Raw genomic sequence first — 18138 nt, 5'->3', positions numbered from 1 at the left:
GATTAAGCTGCGATGGTTTTGCACAACATTAAAATGTGAATTTAAGATAAAATGACACTTCATGTTTAATAAACTTATTTTAATGTACAGTGTTATAATGAGACAAGTGTGACCCATCTTATCTACCGTAAATTCCGGACCATAGAGCACACCTGATTATAAGCCGCACCCGCCACTTTTTAGGTGTTTTGCCTCTTTTACACAAGCCGCACCTATGTATAAGTCGCGTGTGCCCGCAGTAGAACTCGTGACACAATCTCTAGTTTAACCCAGACCATCCTGAAAGGTCCATGACTGTAACTGGGGTTTTTAAGGGTTATTGATCTATCTTCGTTATTCATTATCCATTATCCGTTATCGGTCAGTTCATAATACGCTACAAAGCCTAGGAGGCGGGACACTTACTCTCAGCCAAAAGGCCAAGCTAAGGGCCTAGCCCTAAAGCCTTGCTGCGATCATTGCGAATGCACCGTTCCCGGAGGTACTGCAATACCGGGCCGATGCGTGGAGTGGACAGAGCAAGCTCATATTCCATCTCCGAAATGCAAAAATCAAAGATAGTGACTTCAAAGGCCAAGCTAAGTAGATAGTGCTCAAACCTAGGATCTCAGTCTGGATCTTGACTGGAAAATGATACCCGTAATCAAGGTATGATGAAAATTTGTAAAGTCCGGGTCCCGTTGAAAGTAATCCAAGGAAACAAAATGTATATTTCCAAAGTTAAGGGTGGGAAAAATATAATAATAATAATATGTCCACTATTGTCCGCTGCGACAACAGACAGATCTACCGGTAACTCAGCTTTACTCCGATTCCCATCAGCCAGTGTTTGATCTGCCCCTTCTTTTTTATTCGTCCGTAGAACACATAACAGAATAAATCTCTAAAATAAATACATTACAAAAATATACAGTTGCAAATACATATTATACATGGTTACACATAGTTACGAAGAAAGACGGTACACAAAGCTTTAATAATAATAATATAACTTTCATCCCAAACTGTGCCTTTGAAAGGTACCAACACGCTAGTTAGGATCACGCTCGCAATGTATCAAGCGTACCTGTTAAAAAAAAAAACATTCCTTAGTTGTGAAATTCACGGCAGATCGTTCTCAACTTCCTCCTCATGACTATCGCCATCAAGGTCGCCTTCCTCATTATCGGAACGTAACTTAACTTTACAATGTATGCTTGAACGTAGAGGTTGCAGTCTATCTTGACGCCCATAATCTACTGATCTTGATTTTACATTTTGTACTCCAGCACCGCTGGTGATCGTTAGAAAAATTCCATAAATTGGCCGCTTCACTGAATAAGCTGCAGGGCTGAACATTTGGGAAAGAAGTAGCGATTTATAGTCCGGAATTTACGGTAATTGTTGTCCAGAATGACAGATGAGACAATATTGGTAAGAGAAACCACGTCATTCTGTCATTATGCTTCTATGATCGTAGCTGTATTGGCCAGATTCCGTCCTCCCGCTTTTATTCATGTATTTTAATCCGATAACCTTTTAGAAAATGTCAGGCTGGCAAAAATTAGGCGATAATATTCTGAGAATTTTTTTGTGCTGGCAACGTGGTGTCATGTGTGAATGATCTGGTTAGTTTCCTTCCTCGGCAGCATCCTCCATCATCATTGTGGGCAAGGCGGAATGGGGTTACATTGTAAAAACGAGGCCTTCAGTACCTTGGAGGTGGCACGTATAAAATGCAGTTAATTTACCATGATGACATCCGGAAGGGCCTCGGGCCAAGACCGGCAAAATCCTTCAATTGCTCTTGTGGCGTCATGCAAGCCCTGCAGACTAGACAGACACTTTGGCGCGGTTTAAATCTTCATTGTGAGCTCCTTTTTTTATGTTTTAATACCCGTTGTTGTTGCAGGATTAAGGATAATCTTTTTTATTTAGAATGCTACGCTTATGTAACACTGTGTATATTCATTTAACGATACTCAGCTGACATTTTCCGAGATGACATGCTAACGAAAAAGTACGACCTCAGCGGAGTCATGTGGAGCAAATTGTCAGGACCAGAACAGAAACAGGACCCACTCACGTAACGTTTCTCACAAGTTTCATTAGAAGAAAGGGAGGGGGTTGCTGGACGCGGGAAGCAGGTCACTCTGAACGCGGAAGTGGGACTTCCATGGCGAGCAATGTCGGTGTCAGGAGTGGAAAAAAAAAAACAGATCTGTACCCGGGACAGGAGAACAAAAATCGTGTTTGGGATCGGAAACAAGTCGAAAGCCAGGAAAGGAGAGTAGACAAAGATCAAAGCGGCGCCACCGCGAGCGGCAGCCTTTCCAGCAGCTCCGTGTTATTTCGCACTTTTTGTGAATTATTGTTTTAGGTGTCAGCTTCTATCTTCAGTGTTTTTTGTCCCATTTGACAACTACACTTTGGATTACTATATATCCTATCGTTATGGGTTTTAACACACAAAAATGCGTTTATTCGAGGAATCAACTCCTTGCCCTGAAGAATTCTCATCCCGGCGTGATGTAGGGGCCCTATCGTGAATGCAGAACCGAAGCCAGCTAAGCGGCTAGCGGCGTCATAAGTCTTCGGTACCGTCCGTAATCATGGTAATTGTGAACTCTTTACCAAATAAGACCGACGAACTGACTGTGCTGGTGAAAAACATCAAAGCGCACAGGGAGTGCAGTTTGCTGTATTTTACAGAAACGTGGCTCACGTCTAGCATCCCGGACGCTAACGTGAAGCTACCCGGAGCTATATTGAACTACCCGGCTTCAGCGCTGTTAGACAGAGACATGAAAGCCTGCGGGAAGTAGAGAGGAGGTGTACTTGCTACCTACGTGAACACGAGGTGGTGTAACCCTGTGCACACAGATTTCCATCTGCTGCAGGGACGTTGAACTTTTGGACTAGAGCGTGACATTCCTCCGCTGTGGCTAAACTACAACAAAGCGCTTCGAGGGCATCCTGTTAATCTGTTAATAAACAACAAAGGAGACTGCTGGAAGTGTGAATTTCCCTACGGGAATGACTAAAGTATCTATCTATCTATCTAGACATGGTCGCGATCAAAAACGAATCGTCATTCGGGACCGAAGAACAGACGTGGTCAAGATCAAAACAGGTCGTAATTAAGGACGGGAGAGCAGACGTGGTCGAGATCAAAACGGATCGTAGCGGCAGACAAACAGGGATAGGCGAAAAAGGGCTTGCCGTGTAAAGACAGAGATTCGCAGAAGGACCGACAAAAGGAGAAGTTATTGGATGAGTGTTTCAATAAACTCAAGGCAAAAAGGCAAATGTATATTTTTATGTTTTACTTTATTTATCGTTATTTCACATTGCGTGCCTTTCATTTTATGTTTATTGTGTGGTTATTTAACTTTAACGTGTATTTGTTTCATGTTCTGATGCTTTTTTATGATTCATTAAAAAATATTGTATTGAACTTTTTCGGGGCTTGGAACGGATTAGTGCATTTACATACAAAGTGCGTCTCTACCTAGGAAGTTTTCAGGAAATGAAGCTACTTCCAGAACGAATTTAATTCATAAGGAGTATGATAATACACAATATTATCGATCCAATCCAAGTTAATGCTCGATAATGACGGTATCGAAATTTGGATCGATCCACACTTACTATAAAGCTATAATCTCTAGATTTCCAGCATTGCTCGTCTTTCCAGCACAATCAGTCCACATTTCAAGTATAATAAACATCACCTAAGCCAGATATTTTTAAGCCAGCAGAAAATAACGGTTAATCACTGTAAAATTGTGATTTAGTTACCTAGTATCGCTATTGATAACCCCTCAATAGGTCAGTCTCATACCACGCTTTTTTCTCTCATTTATTTCTTCCTTTTTAAATTCTTAGAACGACACTACTGCAAATGTTGGGGAGGTAAAAATCAGTTTCCGTGCAACATCACTTCAAACCTTTTGAGTGATTACAAGAGTCCTCGGGCTTGACGGCAGAGCTACGAGAGTGAAATCTCCCAAGCTTGCTCCCATCAGGGACGTCTTGAAGAGATGGGTGTACCTCTTTCTACTGATGTTCAACCTGAGGTCGAAGAGTAGTAGTTGAAGGATTCTATCTCCAAAGTGTAAATGCTTCCTTCCGGCAATACTTGCACAGTAAGGCGAGCAAGCATTGAAATGTGGACTGACTGTGGTGGAAAGACGAGCAATGCTGGAAATCTAGACATTATAGCTTTATAGTAAGCGTGGGTAAATCGATCCAAATTTTTATACCATCGGTACCGGGCGTTATATGGATTGGATCGATAATATTGTCTGAAGTTCGATACTGTCTTGCTCTTTTACCTATCACTATGTTATCTCGATGTTTGCTGTCATGTTTACTGATGGGAATCACCTGTGTCCGCTCCTCTGGCGCCAACTGCCTGAAACTCTGATTGGCTCTCTGTCACTATTTAAACCCACTCCTATCTGTCCCCTTTTGGCGGTCCGTCTGCGAACCTCAGTTAACACTAGGCAAGCCGTTTTCAACCCTGACTCCCACCTGTATTTTGCTCCTGTCTGTCCCCCGGCTTCGACCCGTTTTTGATCCTGACCACGTGTACTCTACCGTCCCGGCTTTCGACCTCTTTATGTCCTCGACCACGTCTACTCTCCTTTCCTGGCTTACAACTCACTTCGGACCCTGACCTCGTTTTTGCTCTCCTGGTCCCTTTTTCCGTTCCCGACACCGCCATCGCTCGCCACGCAAGATCCGATTCCGCGTTAAGAGCGACCTGCTTCCCGTTTCCAGCAATCCCCAGATCGTGGGCTCAACCCTTTCTCTTTCCTTTAATAAAACTTGTGAGAAACGTAACGCAAATGGGTCCTGTTCCCGTTTTGGTCCTGACAGTTTTCAGTGTGTCGTAAAATTGTACACACATTGTAACTTTAAAATTTGATCTAATTATGCTTACACTTACTCACACGCATATTTTATTTTCAAATAGTGTTCAATGAAAGGTACCGTATTTTCTTGACTATAAGAAGCACCTAATTAAAAGGCTCACCTTCAATAATACAGTACCCGCTTGTGGAAGGTGTGTTTTCAGAAATAAAACTTAAAAAAAACATTTCATATGACTAAGATATGACGGAATCTGGTTCCACAGCTAAAATGAATCTATTTATTCATATATAGTTACTGTACGTAGCATTTAGGTGTAATTTTGCATTTCTGGATGTAGCCACTGCGTTTCTGGCTCTGTGAAGGTGCATTGAAAATTATGGGTGATTTGGGTGCACAGATAGTCTGAAAAATACTGAATTGATGCCGTCCGTCCCATCCTGTCCGGTATCTTGCTCCAGTCTCCAGTATTTGGTATCGACCCCGTCTGTCTTGTCCTTTCTGGTATCCTGCTCGTGTAGACAGTATCCGGTATCAATCCGGTCAGTCCCGTCCTGTCCGGTATCCTGCTCGTGTATCCTATATCCGGTGTCTGTCCCGTACTGTCCGGTATCTTGCTCGTGTATCCTGTATCCGGTATCAATCCCGTCTGTCCCGCCTTGTCCGGTATCTGCTCGTCATGTATCCGGGATCGATCCCACCTGTCCGGTATTCTGCTCGTGTATTCAGTATCCGGTATCGATCTCGATCTCGTCTGTCCCGTCCTCTCTGGTATCTTGCTCGTGCATCCAATATCCGGTATCTATCCCATCTGTCCCGTCCTGTCCGGTATCTGCTCCTCTATCCTGAATCTGGTATCGATCCCGTCGGTCCTGTCCGGTTTCCATCTCGTCTACCCCTGGCTTCCTGTTTTCCCGCGCCTGACTTTTCTGTCTTTTTCTGCTCAGCGATCGCCAAATCGCTGGCGTATATGTACCCACGCATGACTGTCCCGTTACGTAAAATAAAGGTTAGTGTGAAAACGTTACGCGTTTGGATCCACCGTCTGATCGGGTTCTGGCGTTATCATACTGTATTTGTATTTCTATTACAATGCTGCTTTTTCGGTTTGACTCTCTTGACTATTGTTCTGAAACATTTGCTGTCGTTTAAGTATTTTGTTTTTTACATTGTTAACAGTTTTTACACATTGAATTCATTTTTAAAATATTGTGCTATGGGAGGTATTGTAGTGGTCATGTTGACTTTGTTTTATTTGTATTTTCATTATATTGCTGCTGGTTCTTTGATTTGACTCTCCTAACTTAGATTCTCCTAACTTATTTGTTCTGAAATATTTGCAATAGAAATCGTTTTTACTGTTAAAATTTGCATTCTAGTTGTTTGATAAAAAAAACTATATGTATGTTTTTTTGTATTTTAATTATAGACTAACTCAAAGGGGAAGGCATCCTTTTTTTCATTGATCACGATATTTCAAGGAAACATAATAGAATTGGATAAGTATTGATTTGTCCTACCGTGGATTTACTTTAAAATGATCAATACCAAAAATCAGGAGAATTTTCCACTAGTTGTACAATAAACCAAAATCTTATCAATGTGAGATTGTGTAATCGCATAACACTGCATTTTTTTAAGCATTTATGGACTGCAACTCTACTAAAGCTCCCCAGAAGAGGGCACTGTTTACTTAAATTTCCCCTAAAATCTCAATCCGAGACGTACCTACAATAAATTGAATGTCAAGTCAAGTAAAGTCATGTTTATTTCTATAGCCCTTAATCACAAAGAGTCTCAAAGCGCTGCTGTTGTTTTTAAATGTGTGGTGAATTTGGATGTTTTGGGTATCATTTTAAACGTAACACTGAAACTTTGATCCCGGAAAATTCACTTGCCCTTTAAAATAGAAACTTGCATCGATATTACAACACTGGGCCGAAAAATTGCAATCATGCTGCCCTTAATGTGTACCCCTACTGTATACAATCACAGGCGGAGTGGGACTGCATGGCGGTGGGTCGCATACATATATTTATTTATATTTTGTTTTAACACAAGAACCAAGAAGGTTATTCTTTTCATTATAAACAGGTAGGCTTTCTGTCTTTTGCTTCTGTCTTTTGCAGCACGTCTTTGGACTGGTTCTGCTAAAGTAGCAACAAGCATCAGGGAACAAATATCCGGTTAAAACCATAGTGCTTTTTCAGCTCATAAAATTAATAAAATGTGTTGGCGGGTCCTGAAAGATAGCATCACAATATTGGCTATTTGAAAATAAATTGGGATATTGGTCAAGATCATGTTAAAGGAACACCAAAAAGGACTTTTTTGTTGTAAATGGACAAATGTGGACGTGTTTTACCAATGAAGTTATGTTTCACTGCATTGCCGCAGATATTTCCATGCAGGCATGTGGGTCTACGGTAAATGCTGTACATTTCTGTTTCCTGTGTGTAGGTTTGCTAGATAATTAATGACTGGATTTTAATCGTTTTTTATAAATTTTATACCGTCAATTCCGGACAATAGAGCGCACCTGATTATAAGCCGCACCCACCACATTTTAAGAGGAAAACCGATTTTGTACATACACAAGCCGCACCTGTGTATAAGCCGCCTGCACCCACATTTAAACATGTAACACAAACACAAGATTAACCCAAACCCGACTTCAAGTCCCGCGATTGAAACTAAATGTCCTTCATTAAAGTCCACAGTCCAATAATCACAGCCGGCAAAATGAACAGAAAATGATACTGGTACTTAAGGTTTGATGCAGACCTGCAGAGTCCGGGTCCCGTTGAAAGTAATCCAAGGAAAAAAGTGTATATTTCCAAAGTTAAGGGTTGGAAAAATATATCAGATAAACACATTTGCTCACGCAACTCCTTTTTATTTAACCAACGTTTTACCCCTCTCTTCTTTCCTTGTTTGTCCTTCACCTTTAGCCGTTCCCACTTAAACTCGGCACCCCGCGTTTGTTCCGCCCCTCATTTTTCGTTAATCTGAGCAAAACATATCAGAATAAGTGTCTAAAATAAATACAAATAAATACATTACAAAAATATACAGTTGCAAATATATATTATACATGGGTTACACATATTTACAAAGAAAGACGGTACACCGAGAGAGTTTTCAAAGCTTTAATAATAATAATATAGCTTTCATCCCAAACGGTGGCTGTGACAGGGCAGTTAATGGTAGCAACACTCGAGAGCCGCTGGCGGCCGTTAGAAAAATTACATAAATTGGCCGCATCACTGAATAAGCCGCAGGGTTGAAAGTTAGGGAAAAAAGTAGTGGCTTATAATCCGGAATTTACGGTAAATTTTATCAAACAATATTTGTTGATGATTTCAGTTAAGTTTTTTAGTGCAACCAGAGTTGAGAATTAGTGACAGCTCTTGGCACGAAGCTGTCTCTTGAGTCTATATGTTTTGGCCTGTATGGCCCTGTAGCGCCTACAAGAGGGCAGCATGTTGAGAAAATGGAGGCCAGGATTTGTGTAGTCTCTGATGATGTTTTTTGCCCTTCCCAGACACTCTGTTCTGTTGGTCACCCTCTGCAGTCCCTTCCTGTCTGCTACTTTACAGCTTGAGTGCCACACAGACACAGCATAGGTCAGCAGACTCTCAATAGCCGACCGATAAAAAGTCACCAGCAGGTGGATGTTGAGTTGCTCCTTCCTGGGTACTCTCAGAAGGTGCAGCCTCTGCTGTGTCTTTTTGATCAGTGCGGAGGTCTTGGTTGTCCAGTAGAGGTCGGCAGAGATGTGGACCCCGAGGAACTTGAAGGACTCCACTTGCTCTACACTGATAAACAGAGGAGCAGGGGTGGCCTTATTCCCACGGAAGTCCAGGAAGAGTTCCTTAGTCTTATCAATGTTCAGCGCCAGGTTGTTGAAGGCACACTACTCGCTAAGTCTAAGGACCTCATCTCTGTAGGCTGCCTCGTCCCCCTCTGTGATCAGCCCAACCACTGTTGTGTCTTCTGCAAACTTCACAATGATGTTCTCAGAGTGGGAGGGTCTGCAGTCGTTTGTAGGTGTGGAGGGAGTAGAGTACAGGTTTCAGAACACGCAACACAGTGGGGCCCTTTTTTATTTCACTTTGATGCTGAGTACTTTCAGCACCCTGCAAACTTTCTTCAGCAATGGATCTGAGCGGCCGTCGAGCAGTTAGTCATTATTTGGTACTCATACAAACAATAAAATCCATCCCTTTTAATTTCAAATTTAACTCAAAATTTCACTTTAATGACACAGGACATTTCAAAACGTATTGCAAATTCAATTATATTTTGAGCGTATTTGGGACTCAGACAATACCGTGTTTTCCTAAAAAGGCATTATCATTAAAACGTTTCTGTCAAGACCAGAATGGAGACAGGACCCACTTGTGTTCGTTTCTCTTAGTTTTAATGGGAGGAAGGGAAAGGATAGCAGAGTTGGGTAGGGTTACTTTAACTTGATTACTTTCAATTACTTTTGAATTACTTCAATACCAAATATGCTAATAAAAGACAAAAGAAACTAAATATGAATAAAATGATGACTCACAACACGTGGTAAGCTTTCTCTCCTGGCTTTAATCTCGTTGATCTTCGACAAAACTAACATAAAATGCGACAGAAACAAAATGAAAATAAATCCAGAACCGCTTGACAACATCATTTTTGCCGTTCCATGTATTCTGTTACTTCCCAAGCCTGCACAAAATTTAGTAATTTTATTCATATTTAGTTTATTTTGTCTTTTTTTTGCATATTTGGTGTTGGAGTAATCCAAAAGTAATTGAAAGTAATCAAGTTAAAGTAACCCTACCCTACACTGAAGGATAGTACACACGATCCGGAGATCGCGGGGAGCAGGTTGCTTGGATGCGGAAGTGGTATTTTCGTGGCGAGCGATGGCGGTGTCGAGAGTGGAAAAAAAACAGGTCAGTAGCCGGGACGGGGGAGCAAAAGTCGTGATTGAGATCAGAAAATGGGTTGAAGCCGGGAAACAGACGGGAGCCAGAACAGGAGAGAGTCAGGGTTGAAAAGCTTGCCTAGCGTAAGCTGAGGTTCACAGATGGACTGACTACCGGTGACAGAAAGACAGGGGTTGAAAAAGCGACAGGCAGCCAATCAGCAGTTGCCGCCAAAGGAGCGGGTACAGGTGCCTCGCATCAGTAATCATGACAGTTTCATTATCAATTTTGCTTCAGACATAATCCTCAACTAGGTTATCCTTCCTGTTCATTTTTTTTCATCCCTGCAGAAATCATTGGGCTTTCTTTTTCCATTCAATACTTTGACCAGACGATAATGCCACTTCACTTTTTTTCTGCATACATACGATGTCTTCGCACGATATTTGTTTTCTTAACTCCCCCTTCTATGAAACAATAAATTGAAACCAATCTTCCGTCCAGATTTAATGTTTAATCCAGCCGCCTGAGGGTTTCTCCTTCAGACTTTCTCAGAGAGTGGTGTAGCAGAAGGACATAAAACCTGTAATGAAGCCACATCTGTTGTCTGATTTGGAATTCTCTCCCTCACTCTTTGTCCTCCTGCTTTGCCTCCAGATGGCTTAACTTGTCTTCTTGTCTCATTCCTCTGAGACCACACAGACTGTCCTTGACACGAGTTGGACACATTCTGTACCTCAAATCTGCATAGTAGAAGGATCACAATCAACTACTGGCAGTGTTGTATTTGTAGATAAAATCTTGGGTGGAATGCCATTATGATAACATGATTAAAATACAGTGGTGTGCCTTCAGGCCCTGAAACATATCTGAATAATGTGCAGTTATGATATTTTGTCCATGAATACTCGTCTGCCAGTTTCCTTTCATTGCTTCCCCCGAGTTGAGTTTCTCCCAGAAGTGTGCTTTCATATCTAAGCATGTCACCAACAATGTTCCCTGTAATTTTCCACGGGTCGGTGAGCAACGCTTGAAACAACAGTGAGCAACAGCAATCCCAAGTGTGGCATCTAAATCATTATCAAACATGTCCATAACTTGACATCAAGTTACATTTTGCTGAGTTTCCGGCAATGCAAAATTATTTTTTTTCTTTTGAATGAATTGACTCATGTACTATTGCAAAGGTTGTACGGCCTACGAACGTCGTTTGTTCTTACAATTCTTTCACAAGATATCCATTTATTTGTTTTCCCTGATATATTTTGTCGCATAACATTAACATTTTTGGGGGCTTATTTAGTCGGTTGTAAGATACAGAACTGTACTTAATCACATTTTTAGTGGAAGTACAATGTTGGCAACAGGATTGGCTTGATATAATTGGAAATTATTTTAATGCAACACAAACTTTTTCTTCTTTTTTCCATGTTTTTTTCTACTTTTTTTAAATTCCTTTAAAAAAAATCTCATTGTGTTTATTTTTTCCGAGCTGTTACTTTTTTCTTTTTGTTCTCTATTTACTTTTTTCCTACATTTCTTTCTTTTCTTTTTTTCTGGCTTTTTCCTAAATTTTTCCTTCTTTTTTTCTCTTCCTTTTGTTTCTTTTTTTTTCTCAGCTTTTCATTACTTTTTCATTTTGGTATTTTTTCTTTTTTGTTCTATTCCCCCCTTCCTTTAAGTCATTTTGTGCATAATTTTACATAATATTTGGTCATGTTGGGATTAAAGAAGCAAAAACAACCCGAAGAGCCGTTTAGGACCCGAAAGAGCCGGTTCCTTTTAGTGAGCCGAGCTGAAGGAGCCGGTTCTCGACTATCTCTACTAACTTTACTCAACTTCGTTCCACTTCGACTCAACTTCAAAATACCGCATTTAGGGACACAACCTCAGGGGAACCCGTGTATTTTTACCTCCATGCACTGTAACTTTGACTTAAGTCGCTTCTTAATTAGTCATTTTGAGCCCTCATTTTTGTGCGCTGGCTAGATTTTCTTGTGCGCTGAGAATGTGCGAGCAGTGCGCAATTGCGCACGCACGCACGCAGCTTAGAGGGAACACTGGTCACCAATTACAATTGACCTATCACTTAATGACAGAATCAGCAATATGTCTGAAGGCCGTCACAAACAGTTATGAAGGCTGTGAGACATGACATCAGTGTTCGATAAAGCTGTTGTTTCAGCCAATCGTATTATTTTGAGTCAGCCACATCAAGTCCTTTCTGCAGATGTAAGGAAACGTTAGCTCAGGGGTCGTAATGCACCAATGTTTAAAAACCATTATTCTACTAAATCCATCCATCCATCCATTATCTGCACCGCCTTTCCTCAGTAGGGTCGCTTGGGTGCTGGAGCCCACCCTAGCTATTATCGGGCAGTGGCCAGGGGACACCCTGAACTGGTTGCCAGCCATTTGCAGGTCATACAGAGAGAGAAAACTCACTCGTTCATTCACACCTAGGGACAATTTGGACCAGCCAATTAACCTGACATGCATATTTTTGGAATGTGGGAGGAGACCGGAGCGCCCGGAGGAAACCCACGCAAGCACGGGGAGAACATGCAAACTCCACACAGGAGGTTCAATCTCATGACCTCAAAACTGTGCCGCACACGCGCTAACCACTGTCCCACCGTGCTGCCCTACTCTATTAAATAATAATATAATTTATTTTTTCATCTTACAGGAAACTTTAACTCATTTCAACTTTGAATTTCTGTTTTATACTTCCACTTCAATGGCAAGCAACTAAGAATCTCTGAATACACACGTTTGTTAAAAAAATATTGAGTTTTTAGTGCAACAACAAATAAACTATGAAAAACAAGAATAGACCACAATTTTTAGTGTAAAACAGATTATCCCTAAAAACACATCTGAATATTTACACATGTCCATAGAAAAGAAAAAAGACAATTACAAACAAATAAAATAAAAAACTTATTTTGTACTCAGCAAGTTTAAAGTCAACAACTTATAATCCCTGGGGAAAAACATGCTGTTATGTTTTCCGAATGGCTGGATCCCAAATTTAGAGGGGAGCATCTCGGTGGGATCAGAAAACCAGCATGACATGAACCAGATCTGGGGAGACGAGGAACAACAGATGGAAGGCCAGCTCATGTTGTTCACTTCTGAGTTGCGGCTCATATTTATATCTATCCATACTTTTAGGTTAATTAATTCACGATTAAATACATTATCTTTAAATTTAAATAAAACCAAAGTAATATTATTTGGTAATCGCAAAGCAAATCAAGATTTAGAGGTAAAAATGGATGGTGCTGCAATAGACACTGTATCAGAAATTAAGTTTTTAATCAAGTCATTTTTATTTGTATAGCCCTTAATCACAAAGAGTCTCAAAGGTCTGCACAGGTTATCACACAGACTATTTTTCAGACTATTATTACACTATCCCCTGATCTGGAACCAACATGAGGGCAAGGAAAAACTCAAAAACCTCAACATGAGGAAAATGAAGAAACCTTGAAACATGTAGGGTCATAATAGACAATAAATTAGGCTGGAAAACACACATCAGGCACATACAAACTAAGGTATCTAAAAGCATTTCAATAATTAATAAAGCAAAATTCATTTTAAACTATAATGCATTGTATCTATTATATTGTTCTCTAGTTCTGCCATACTTAGCATATTGTGTAGAAGTCTGTGGCAATAATTACAAAAGTTCACTACAGCCCTTTTTTATCCTCCAAAAACATGCAATTAGAACCATACACAGGGTAGGATATCGGGATCATACTGATATTTTATTCCTGCTGTCCAATTTATTAAAATTGGATGATTTAGTAAAAAGTTTAACTTCACAACTGCTATTTAAGGTCAACAAAAACATAGTGCCAGAAAACACCCCAAAAATATTCACTAGGAAAGAGGGAATTTATAACGTAAGGGGCTGTAGTAAATTCAAAATCCCAAAGGTGAGAACTACCAGGAAAAGTATGTGTGTGTCTGTGTGTGGAGTCAAACTTTGGAACAATTTGCCAGACGAGATCAAACAATGTCCAAATATTCACATGTTCAAATTTAAATACAACAAAACATTACTGGCAATATACAGAGATGAAGATAATGGTGTATGAGTGATACAAAAGATTGGAAATACTGCGTTTACAACTATAGTTAACCTTGTTGTTATTGTTACTATTATTATATCATAACTGTTATTATTGCTATTGTTGTTATCATTGGTGTCACAATGATATTTATTGACTAGTAGCATTATAAAGTTAATAGATGGGTACTACAATGAATAGTGTATAAATATCTATCTATTGTTCTTATTATAATTATTGATATCTGACCTAGGTAATATGTATATGTGTGATATTTTGATATATATTTAGACACAAAAGAGTAATTAATACGGAAGATGAAGGGGTAGGGAAAATAAGCGTCTGCTTCTTACTACCCCTTTTCAAACATGTTAAGTTAACATTATTTTTGTTGTTGAGTCATTGTTTTGTCCTGTTTTTATTTTATAATGTTCGAAATAAAGTTTCCATTCATTCATTCATTCATAAACTGCGGGAGCGTTTGTGCCTATCCCCACATCGCGACACGGCAGGCCAGTTTCACGGGTTCCCTCCAACCTGCGCTCGGCTGGTTTTGTTTTCATTCGCCACGATGCCCACCGCGGACCATTGCGCCCTCCTTATGATGGACCGTTTAAGGTCCTGCAGCATGGTGACAAGACCATGGTCGTGGACATTGGTGGCAGGCCAGAGACTGTCTCCGTGGACAGGGTTAAGCCTGCCCACATGGATATGTCCAAGCCATTGGAACTGGCCCAAGCCCCAAGGCACGGCCGTCCTCCTGCAGCTTATCAAGATGGCGGCGCCCCAGTTCGGTTGCGGCTACATCGGCTCGCTACAGTTTTTTACACTTCGGCCATAAGACCCAGTCTTCGACTCAGTTTTGACGGCGCACAAAGTCAATCGCAGTTTTTTTGCTGGATATGCGATCATCCAGACATCAAGCGCTCGGTGCTACGACCACTCGGGAGTGTTTATTAGCCACGGACTGCTATGTCAACAAGACCCAGCGGCCTACAAAGCAGCGAAGCAGAGTGGCAAGAGAGCGGCGTGACCGGACAAGGAAGCGAGGTTGTCGGGCCGGGCTAACCGCTAGGCTAACGGCTAAACCCTTCAAAACGCCTCTCCCATCCATTTTCCTCTCCAACGTTGGCTCTCTGGACAATAAACTGGACCATTTAACAACTGGAAGTGGCATCGAACCGCGAGATAACGAACTGCTGCGCTAAAATTCTGACGAAGACACGATTAATCTTATCTATCCCGGCTGACGCTCAAGAAAACTGTGCGAGTCAGATGTATCGACATTTCGTTCTGTATACACGTGTACACGAATGACAATAAAGTAAATCTAAATCCAATCTAAATCGAAATAAGGCCGATTTGTTCGCGGACAACACATCGCTGAAGGTCTACCTGTAAAATGCACGGTCCGCCACTGTTAAAATATTTACGTTAAAACATGAATTTGTAAATGATTTATTCAGACAATCTTTGTTTTCTTTATTGGTGCTTTGTGTGAGCAAATAGCAAGTTTGACTTTTCAGGATCGTGTCAACTGATGGAGTGTGAATCAGTTTCACGGAAAGATTCAACACTGCGTACACGTTCTGTCCTGATACGAAAAGTAAAATATTCATAGGTTTACATACCTTCAGGGAAGTGCAAAGACATTTTGGCGTGGTTGCTTAAGGGAGAAAAAGGGCATCTTGTAATTTAATCATCAATAAATAATCGGACATCTCTTACTCGAGTATTCATATCAAAAGCCTCAGACTCACAGGGATGATGAATATTCAGCATATTTCTACAAAGTAATTGGGATATAAAGCAAATGCAGTTTCTATAAAGTATTCAGTCTTCTCGGAACTGAATTGTGTAGAACTACTTATTTATGATTCTCTTCATTGCATAATTAATAAATGCTAAAATTCATAAAACCACATTACTTTTTACTGCATCATCTCAAGTAGACGTCTTTTAGCCATGTAGCATTTCTAAGTTTCACAGATTTGATGTTGGTTGAAGATGAGTTGAGTAGGCAGCAGTGGTGGGTGGTCAGGGCCTGAAATGCCTTCTCTGTTGGCCTAAAAATATCCGACTCAAGTGATGTCATCCTGTTTTGTCCATGATCACTTGTTAAATGATTCTAAAATGTCAATCAGCTTCCTTTCATTGCTTTTCTCCCCAGTTGCGCTGATTCCAAAAGTGCGCTTTTATATATTAACCATTTAACCAATCGCATTGCAGCCATTACTTGTTGCCAGGCTCAGAAATCTGCGCGTAAAGCAGATCTAAAGGCTATCCTGAGACCGATCTGTTTTTGGAGTTGGCAACATCAAGGCCTTCTTGCAGGCATATATTTTTTTCACACTACAGTGAACTTTAAACTCATTCAAACTTTAAACAGTTTCTATAATAAGCATCTTAATTGTCAAGCAACTGAGTATCTCTGACAAGAACACAACAAAATGTTAATTAAAATATTTGCCACAACTTTTTCAGTGCAATAACAAATAATCTGTAAAGGTTAAAATTTAAGATTGTATTAGGATCAAAGTCAATATCAAACTCTGAGGTCGGAGATTTAGGTTTCTGATAGCCCTTCCATCGGATGCGGGCGCTTCCTGAATCCACTCAGGAAGGAATCACGCTCTGCCTATGGTTAGAGGCTCATTTATTGGAAAACACAAGAATGAAACAACACATATGATTGGTTTAAACGAGATTACATGAACACAGGAAATGAATCTGGTTTAGACAGGAATGACATGTTTAAATGCAGTGTATAATGTTGGCTAAATGGCGTGCGAGTATAATAAATAAGCAATAAGGAAAGTGAAACTTTGTAACACAAAAGGTACACTGTTAAAAGAAAATGGGGAGGAAAGCTCTTGAGCAGACTTCCCGGCACTAAAGTGAAGGCCATTTTGATTAATAGTTAGCAGGCCCCAAGAGTATACAATTGTTGCAAGAATACAAACAGCACCTGGATACAATCTTTTGCTTTGTTAAGCCACTTGTGAGTATAACATCATACAAAGGCACATTCAAACTATAATAAAACTAGAATTTCCTTTACATAAATGAAATACATCAATAAACTTAACATTAGTTATGTGAAACACATTATCCCTAAAAAATGAAGGAAACATAAATTTAAGTATTTACAGATGTACAAACAACCATTTTATTGTTTTTTTTTACACTCAACATATTCATTGTCAATAAGAGAATCATTGAAAAACAAACATGTATTTTGACAAATCAAAAGAGAAAAAAGCATATTGAACGGAACTTTTGTAGGTACTCCTAAGGTTCACTTCCGAGAGCCAGGTCATAAACTCGGTTAAATCGCGAACGACACACCACTAAAGGCCATCACTGAGCACAGCATTAAAATGCAGGAAGCTACTTAGCTTCCTTTCTGTTAATTCCCTTTTTAAGATCCATCTGTTTGTCAGGATATTATTTGTTTTTTTCTTAGATGGTTATTGATTATCAGAAAACATTCCTTACATAGGTCACTTGTCCATCAAATGTCAATCAATGGGGTGCCGTGAGGTTGAAACTTTCACTCCAGTCTGAATTAGCGAGGTGTGTTAGAGAACAAAATATTTTTTTCAGGGTTTCTGTGTTGTTGACTTTAAAGAATTTAAAGTATGAAATGCCATTAAATGTCTGAAGAAAAACGACAAAACTCAAAATGCCAACAGTGCACTCTCCTTAAATTTAGCCTGCACACCGTTGAATCCAGGAGACATGTCAGCCGCACCGTCATAACACTGTGCCACAACTTTACCCAGACCTTGAATTTCCACTAAAAATCAGAGCATAAGTCCTGTAATGTAAAAGGCTCTCTTTCCACTGGACATATTTTCAAATTTGATGAAGCGTACCTTGACACCTTGATCGCAATCTGAAAAACTAAACATTGTATTTCACACACTCAACCATCCACATCTGCAAATGTGTATTTTACCTTGGCCAGTTTTTTTTAGAAATTGTGAAGGAGTTGTGAACGTTCTATTTTCTTTTCACGCCTCTATCACTATTATGCAAACATATGAATCACTCGTGGTGTTATCCACATTTATTGTGGGGTCTAATTTGGACAGAATAGGGTAATCTTCATATTGGTTTATTCACAATGTCATTGGCTAACCAATGTTTAAATCATCATTTGAATCAGACATGATTGGTTAAAGTTATTCAGAGGTAAAAGAGGTTTTTCTTAGCAATACAGGCCCGTATAGGCTAAAATGGGCTGTGGACCATGAAACAAAGCCTGGAAATGGCCG

At 40.1% G+C, this 18138-nt stretch overlaps 1 protein-coding gene and 1 pseudogene across 2 annotated transcripts in view; one reads left to right on the top strand and one right to left on the bottom strand.

Annotated features, from left to right (window-relative positions):
* Positions 1-18138, top strand: part of luzp2 (leucine zipper protein 2) — a 317514-nt gene that overhangs the window by 126936 nt on the left and 172440 nt on the right. The gene's annotated exons all lie outside the window — the stretch shown is intronic.
* On the bottom strand, positions 460-582 carry LOC148366791 (U2 spliceosomal RNA; annotated as a pseudogene).

Source organism: Urocampus carinirostris, chromosome 4 (genome assembly GCF_059441175.1).
Source record: "Urocampus carinirostris isolate Australia breed hairy pipefish chromosome 4, RoL_Ucar_1.0, whole genome shotgun sequence".
NCBI classification, from domain to species: Eukaryota; Metazoa; Chordata; class Actinopteri; order Syngnathiformes; family Syngnathidae; genus Urocampus; species Urocampus carinirostris.
This window is presented reverse-complemented; position numbering and strand designations above follow the sequence as displayed.